This window comes from Schistocerca piceifrons, chromosome 1 (genome assembly GCF_021461385.2).
Source record: "Schistocerca piceifrons isolate TAMUIC-IGC-003096 chromosome 1, iqSchPice1.1, whole genome shotgun sequence".
NCBI lineage: Eukaryota > Metazoa > Arthropoda > Insecta > Orthoptera > Acrididae > Schistocerca > Schistocerca piceifrons.
In genome coordinates this window covers 250,517,527-250,526,503 of record NC_060138.1, presented here as the reverse complement: position 1 = coordinate 250,526,503, position 8,977 = coordinate 250,517,527, and the positions used below count along the sequence as shown (strand labels likewise).

At 42.0% G+C, this 8,977-nt stretch overlaps 1 pseudogene; it reads right to left on the bottom strand.

Annotated features, from left to right (window-relative positions):
- Positions 1–6,656: 6,656 nt before the first annotated feature.
- LOC124724808 lies at positions 6,657–6,774 on the bottom strand (annotated as a pseudogene).
- Between the last annotated feature and the right edge of the window lie 2,203 nt (positions 6,775–8,977).

The window sequence follows — 8,977 nt, the reverse complement described above, 5'->3', positions numbered from 1 at the left end:
ATTAAATTACTATGCTGACAAGTGCAGCTGCATTAGGGACTACAATTACGAACAATTTCAGTTGGTTCAATCACACTTCTGTAAGAGTGTCAGTAGTATCTGTGTAAGTCGCAAGTTATTTTATCTGCTGTTGCGATATTAAGTTTTTAGCCTGACAACTACCTAAGAATCTGAAAACCAGTTTGTAGTCGGCAAGTAATAATCGTAAAAGATCAGGCAAGTGTTTCCTTCCTCATATCATTTCCTAATTATCCCATGCTAAAAACTTTTCACAGTCCCCCAGTGCTCTTTCTTTTCTGTTTTGCGCTGTAGCTTAGCAATATTTCTGGTATTCTTATCCCAGTCAGTCCTCCACTTCTTTTACTGTTTTACTATGTCTATACTGAGGTTGACATATCTTTAGTTTCCTTCTGATGTCTTCATCATTTTTCCAACCGAGTAACATACACCTGAACACGCTTGTCAGAAATTTCATTTCTGTGCTATCTGCTCTTCCAGCCTGTTCTTTCATTAATGTGCAACATACACTTTGTTAAATTCAAGGTTTGTACTAATATTTCTTTGTAATATTTTTATGGTATGTGCTATTTCCGAATTCGTCTTGTTTGTGCCGCACCAAAACAGTGGAGAAGTGCAAAATGCTTCAGTTTATGAAACATGAGATTTTTAATTCACTTTAGAAGAAGAAAGAGACAGTCGTAAGGTAGATCTGGGGGACATGTAAAGCCACATAATCGGAAGGGGTTTCCTTCCATCGCGATGTGTGATAGTTGTGTATCACGTGTGCCTGTTGCGTGTAGGTGACTAATCTGTGTGTATATTGCTCTGTCATCATCGTGTTGTATGATGATGAGAGAACAGAGCGTGTTAAACTCCGACTGGCACATAGCGTACTAATCTCGAACGTCACTAAGGGGCGCATGCGATGGACGGCTCATCATTAAGAAAGAATTCCGATAAAGCAATTTTAATTTCAGTATGACCATAAACAAACGCTAATAATGCCTCAGTTAAAGGAACTTAGCAATTCTAAAGTTTCAGCTAAAAAAAAAACTTTTAACGTGGTGATAATAACAAAATTAGAAACCATTACACGTAGCTGTTTCTTGAGGAGTTAAATACTTGCAAAATTTCTCGGCTGCGCGTCTTTCATTCAGCAGCTTTACAAATACGACCGGCAGGACTCCAGAACTGGTCTCAACTCCGTTGTGAAACTTCCTGGCTCCAAATCCGATTACCATTTCGGCAGCCACGGGGAGACGAACTTTCTGCACAAGGCGGGAATATTCAACCACATCTGAATGCGTATTGTACTTGACGGAGACGGCCAATCCAAACGCCATCTGCGACGAATCAGCGCTCTGATTGTGTCGATAACCTTTGTACAAGGATAGACGAGCAGTCTTAACACACAAAAATGTTTCGTAATATAACATGTAAATAATATTTTACAGAATCAGAAGAAGTAATCACCTCTGTCAAAAACATATTTTTCCCTGGCTGTTCTATTTTTTTTCTGCCAGCGCATACTACACTATGATCCATTTTGTTTTAACCATCATGTAATTTATATCAGAACCTGCCCTACTCAGGTTATAATTTCTTTTTCATAATAATTGTGATTTTGTCCTTCATTTATCGTGTAGTCATGCCATTGTCAGTAACGTCTGAAAATGGCCTGCGCTTAATTAGTTCTGCCGTTGTAAAACAAAGTCACTTTTCTTGTGTGAGGCGTGACGTTCTTATAAATGAAGTATACATCTACCGGAAACATCACTTTATGGTCTTAGATTGTGCCAAGGCAGTCATCGATAGCGTTTGATAAAGCAAGGTACCAGTTCAAGAATTGATCTCACCTGTAGCTACTAGATTTATAGAAGGTTTCCTACAGAAATAAAGGAACTTAGTTTAGCGTGCCCTGTTGCGATGGACGGCTTTCTGTCTTATGTAGACGTAGTATTTCATTTACTCTACTTCTGGAATACAGGGCAATTCAAAATAAACACAACTGGGGTGTTCTGTGGAACAACGACTTAACTCAAATACATTGAGACCTGGATGCAGAGCATCAGCCATTTAAATAGTTTTTTATTCATTTAAAACTCTCGTACATGGACTAAATGCCAGTCAAATACAAAAGACGTGATTTCAGGATATATGCCGTGATAGCTTAATACGTGAGAATTATTGTCTGATTTGGATTTCATTTAAATCGTCGTTCCAGACAACGTCTCTATTACAAGCTGATGCAACTATTTAATGCATAGAGATACCTCGATAAGAAATGCGGAAATGCAAAAAACTTGTTCATTTTATTTATTTATTTATTTTGTAGGCTCTATATGTGACCCATTGACCCCCCTGGTCAAACGGGACTCTAAGCAATAACCCTTTTCACCGCATAGATTCGGAAGTAAACATGGAGCCACCGATGCGACTGCATTAGAAACATGCATTTCGGGTTTTGGAACTATTTTTGGCAAATGAGGTACATCTATATCGTCTATTTGTAACTCAACGGTTTCGCATTAATACAAAACGAGCTGCCCTTCTTTGAACGTTTTCGATGGCCTCCGAAATCCTGCCTGGTGAAGATCTCATACACGCAGCAGCACTCCAGAAGACTAAAGTTGAAAGTCTTGTGTCTAGTCAATAAAATATAATCTTTGTTTTGCCTTCCTCAAGGCAAAGTAAATAATAGTTGCAGAACGTCAGGTAAGTGTTTCCCTTTCTAGACAATTGTCATGTTCTGTCTAGTGTCGACGAAGAATTCAGTATCTTTTTATCTGACATTTAAGTCCATGTCACACGAAGATAAAGCACCTATAATGTTAATTTCTTTGGCTACTCGGACGATCTGTGCTCAAAATAATTCGCAGTAGTATTTCATAGCATATCAGAGCTTCGTCATTCAGGCCCACTTTCTTCTGCCTTAATGCATGTCTGTCCAGAGTGAATTGCCTTACCCAAAGGTGATGCTCCAGGAGGCCGTGGAGGTGGAGGCAGAGGTGGGGTTGGTGGTGGTGCAGGTGGTGGCTGGGGCGGAGGACGTGGTGACTGGGGTGGAAGTGCTGGTGGCGGTGGAGGTGGTGGCTGGGGAGGTGCTGATCCATGGGAGAATGGCCGTGGTGGTGGCGGTGACCGATGGGGAGGTGGTGGTGGCGGTATGGGTGGTGGAGATAGGTGGGGTGGGGGTGGTGGAATGGGAGGGGGTGACAGATATGGCGGTGGCGGTGGACGCAGTGGTGGATGGTCCAATGATGGTTACAATAGTGGACCACAGTCTGACGGATTCGGTGGCGGCTACCTGCTTGCTCATGTTACTTCACTGCGTCAAGAGAGAATAGCGCTCAGTTGTCCACTGCTTCCTCGAGTCCAAGCCTTGAGCGGCCAACAGATTTTTCAGTTATAAGAGATATTTTTCGTCTTTTAGAGCAAAAAAATGTGTGGTATGTATTAAAATTTACGCTGTAAAATAATCGCAGATGTATTTAAAAACTATAATAGTGACTTCGATACATTTTTACCAGCTCTAACCGTTTATTTATAATGTACTCTATATCTTGAAATCTGTGTGGGGCCTGTTACTTCCCATTTTCTGCCATAGTGTAACATGTATTTCAAACTTTAATCTCACTCCGATACCTGAGAAAGACCCCGTATTTTCTATGGGGATGAGCTGGACACTCGTAATAACTTTTTTAAACCGTTTTTTTATTTGCAGACGATGCATTGAAATTATGTAGGTATCACAAATAATGGAGTGAAGAGTTAAGTTGGCAACGGATCACGTAAAACTGGTAACACGTGTTGTTTTCAGGCTTCTCTGGAGAATGGGATTCCATACCGCACATGTGTAACGACTCTCCTCTAAAACAGTAAATATCTACCTTATGACGGGCAGTGATTGTAATACACACTTTTACTTTGTAGTATGTGACGTCACCTTGAAGTCTATCTATTGTATGACGCGATTGATTCAACTGATATGACTGTAATATGAACGGTCAAAATAATGCCTGTAATATTATAAGTCATTTTGTCAAGTCAGACACTATTTTGTGACAAATATTGTAAATATGTTCCATTAATCGCAAAGATAGGAAATACGACAGTTCAGTACGTTCCATGAAAGCATGGAGCTTCAATTGTAATATATAGACACAAGAGCCATGTTGCTCGCCGCTGTTTGTTCTCTGTTCCTCTCCTGTGGATCGATGTATGCATAAATAGCGGTCTGTATGACTTTAAGGTTACAATATATTGTTAATTGAACGTATCTTATGTTTCCTTTCAAAAATACCTTTCCTTCCACGTCAAATTTATTCAAAGAGAATAATAAAATTGCTGTCGATTCCCCCTCTGGCTTCGACTGTTTCGGTGGCGCTGAGTCCGCCGTTAAATGTGCTAAAGAATGTTTGTGTTTGCGAGCTTCACTCGCAAAGGTTAATAATTCTAAGTGCTTTTATGAATTTTTACAGTCAGTTTTCAATGTTAAAGTTAGTAAATATTTTTGATTACGAAACTTATTCAGAGATTTATCACCACAAGGCTTAGGTGGGGTTTCACCTGTGGTTTAAAATATTTTCAGTTACTTCAAAGGATTAAAAGTTAACTCAGTTCTTAAAGTGATAATGTTAAAGAAACTCTTTGCAATTATTTCAATAATACGTGTTTGTACCATTCTTTATTTCTGGGTAACATTAGGTTATTTGCAGGGAAAGGAAATCATTTCATGCTCTATTTATTGCTGGGTTATTTACAGGTTGCGTTACGTTGTCATTCATTGAAATAGAGCGTAACGTTCCCATTAATAATAAATAACATTTTACCTGCGTATTGAGATTAAGTCAAGCTACGTGTATTTACGACGCATTTACTCCGGCGGCGCTCAAAAATATACGTGGCGCTCGAAAAGCAATATTCAGAACTGCTACGTACATCATCATCGCTGTAGGTTGCGAGTGACGCCTGTGCGCTTATTGCAAACCACACATAGCAATCGACACCGACTTATACTAAATAACGAAATTAATTCTACACCACAACAATTACGCAGAAAGAAGGTAATGGTACAAGTACTTGACAATGAAATTTGCAGAAAAATTGGTGATGGTATTAAATTTACTTTGCCCTCACACTCCGATCTTCCGAGTGAGATGAAGTAGTTCGACCAGTAAAAAGCCAATTATTACCGCACATAAAAATTATTATTTTGTTACGTGGACCGGCTTTCACTTTAATGATACCTTGCCGGACACGTTTGATTAATTTCATTTCGAAGATCTCAAAATTTCCTGCTGTTATTTCATGTAGAAGCAAAAAGTATGGCGTACTGCCAAGTCGCACTGTTTCTCTAAGAAGTATTTTTCTTTTCAATTTAGTACTTAATAATCACACTTTTAACATTTTTAACTATGTTTTAACTCCAAGAAGCAATTTCATAAGAGACTATAAATTAACATGTATGGTTGGGAGCTGTTGTACATCGACTGTCGGAGGCCGTGCCCACTGCCACGCGTCATTCGACGCTGCTGCAGCGAAGCTATTTCCCACAGAAGCCCCCTGAGTGAAACGCTAGACCGCCAAGTCCGGCGCCGTCTTTGATCCCCGGTTCAGAAAGTCCCGGTTTAGTTTCTACTTATCCTGCACGCGGCAACCCCCTCGATTCTCATTAAAGTCGGAGCAATTATCGCCGCCATTAGAAGCTAACGTAATTAATACTTAGCAATTTACCCGGCTCGAGTTTACGGTCGTGTTTAATTGCGCAGCGTCCACTGGTGGAGCAAAGTGAAGCCCCACGGTCGCAGATGAACTTCCAATTAGGAACGTGCTGGTGCCAGAATGACCGCTGGAAACGAAGGCCGAAGCCGGCAGTACACAGTATGCCAGCCGCCAGGAGTCACTGCCAGTTGGGATTCACGTCCCAATCCGGCGACGAAGCCGTACCACTGGAATCAGATTAGTTACGGCCCAAGTCCTCAGAATTTCTCTCAGCATAAACGTTACTCTAGAAACAATGTTTAATGGGGCCATAATGTTAGTTACTCCAGGGAGCGAGTGCTTGACAGTGAATTAACAAAATTAACAGAAAGGAGGACTAAACCGCGCCAAGGCCAGGGTACCAGTTCGTAACGACAGATATCCTCTACGTAAAGCGTCATTAGAGAATAGTATTGGAAGTGTATGTGATTAGCACACAACCCTGCAGATCATTAATGCCAGTTTCAGAAACTGGAGCCGATGCTTCACTTTACATTTGCTCCATAATTTTTGACGTAAAACTGAATTGAACTCATTGCAGTTTTCAGCGTGACGCAAAATCATTGGCAATACAGGGATACAGTATGTTGCATGCGGCAGGCACACTCGCGAACCACTAAGCTATCTAGGTAGGTGAGACCCTCCCCTCGTATCTTTTCTATAAGCCACTATGGAGTTGATGGGAGAGCGAGACACTCCGTCTTCAGACCACAAGTGGCCCATCGGGACCATCCGATTTTCGTGTCATCCTCAGCTGAGGATGCAGATAGGAGGGCGTGTGGTCAGCACACCGCTCTCGCAGTCGTTATGATGATTGTCTTTGACCGGAGCCGCTACAATTCGGTCGAGTACCCCCTCAATGGGCATCACGAGGCTGAGTGCACCCCGAAAAATGGCAACAGCGCATGACGGCCCGGATGGTCACCCATCCAAGTGCTGGCCATGCCCGACAGCGCTTAACTTCGGTGATCTGACTGGAACCGGTGTATCCACTGCGGCAAGGCTGTTGCCTGGAGTTGATGGAGGAGGGTATTTTTGTACGAATGTCAGCCACTTCTCGTCCTATCCCTTTCTTGTACGAAGATATGAAGAAATGGTTGTAAGACTGCGTAACGTCCTAATTTGTCTTTTTAACAATATTAAAACGTGGTCCTTGACATCTGTGGGCATACAGTACTTGTGGTCGTCTTTCAGACTTACTTAAGCTTTCAATGTGGCTTGCACCAAGTCACTAACTAAACGATGTGCCTTTCATCTCTGGGGCAAGCACTCGTCCAGAAGGTTCCAGATTACATGTGGAAGGGGGGAAAGGGGTGGGAGGAACGCTGCAGGTTCAAGTTTTGTGTGTCTTGTAGCGACTATACTGCTATTTGTTTAACCGTCATGATGGGGTAGGAGCTACTAGAAACTATGCAATCGTTTCAAGTTTAACTAGTCAGCTGTGAAGAAGTACCTCGTGGTGTGAAAATGTGTTGCGTAGTTACAACAACAGCGCTATGCCTATTGCAAACTTGAATCTATAATAAAGAGCATTTCAAAAAGATTCATACGTTTTCAGAAAACTACATCTTTTCTGAGATGACCGCTGGCTAAGTCCGACAACAGAAAACCTGGTTTTCGAGCCCTGATCAGTCGTAAGATTTTTATCTGTCGCTTATCACTTCTTACACCTGTCGTGATGTTTGTTAACGTGAAAAATCTACATCTACATCATATTCCGCGAGCCATCTAACGGTGTGTGGCGGAGGATACTTCTGGCATCATTAACGGATCCCCCTTCCCTGTTCCAGTCGTGAATGGCGCATGGGAAGAACGGTTGTCGGTTAGCCTCTGTATTAGCCCTAATTTCTAGAGTTTTCTCATAGTGACTATTTCGCGAGGTGTATCTGGGAGGAAGTAATTTGTTGTCCGGTTCTTCCCGGAAAGCGTTCTCTCTAAATTTCAATGTAAATCTCTTAGAGATGCACAACGCCTGTCTTGTAACGATTGCCACAGTAGTTTGTTGAGTATCCTTGTAACGCTCTCGCGTCAACTAAACGATCCCGTCACGAACGCGCCGCTCTTATCATTCCTACCTGGCAAGGACCGCATGTTGACAAACAGTGCTCAAGAATCGGTCTAACAAGCCCCCTTGTAAGCCACTGCATTCGTGGATGAGTTTACATTGTGATTTTCCTACTATTTGCTTTATGTGGTCGCTCCATCTAAAGTCGATGTGGATGGTTACTCTTGGATATTTTACCGTGGATGCTTTTTCTTCCCAGCAATTTTCCATCGGTAGAGTAGTTGTAAAGTAGTGCATTTCTTTTCCTATTTATGCGAAGTACGCTACATTTACTTACGTTTAGGGTCAGCTGTCAGCGCCTGGACCATTCATCGAGACTCTCTAGGTCATTCCGCAAATCGATACTGTCTTCTGGCGTTGCTACTTCCCTACGGCAAACCGCATTATCTGCGATCGGTCTTAAAGAGCATCCGATGACTTCTACTAGATGATTTATGTACACTGTAAACAGTAACGATACTATCACGCTTCCTTGAATAACTCTGGAAATTTCCTTTACATCTGTTGATTTTGTTCCGTTACAAGCGAAGCTGTGATTCTATCCGCAAGGGAGACTTGAATCCTGTAGAAAATCTCGTCCGATACTCAATCAGCTTGTATTTTTTTTACTGACCGGCAGTGCAGGACAGAATCAAATTCCCTCCTGAAGTTAAGAACACGGCAGCAACCTGAGCGTCGTTGTCTACCGCGCTATTGCCTTCGTGGAGGAACAGAGCGAGCTGAGATTCGCAAAATCACTTTTTGTGAAATCCACGTTTATGTTTATAGAGGAGACTTCAATTCTCCTGAGTTAATAAAGAGCATCATAACCGATTCAGGGATTAGTGAACACAGGATTGTCATAGCGAGATTGAATATTGTAATCCCAAAATCCTCGAAAAATATACCTATTCAAAAAAGCAGATAAAAATTCACTTGACGCCTTCCTGAGAGACAATCTCCACTCATTCCAAATTAATAATGTAAGTGTAGACCAGATGTGGCTTTAATTGCCGCGCGGGATTAGCCGAGAGGTCTCAGGCGCCCCAGTCATGGACTGTGCGGCTGGTCCCAGCGGAGGTTCGAATCCTCCCTCGGGCATTGGTGTGTGTGTTTGTCCTTAGGATAATTTAGGTTAAGTAGTATGTAAGCTTAGGGACTGATGACCTT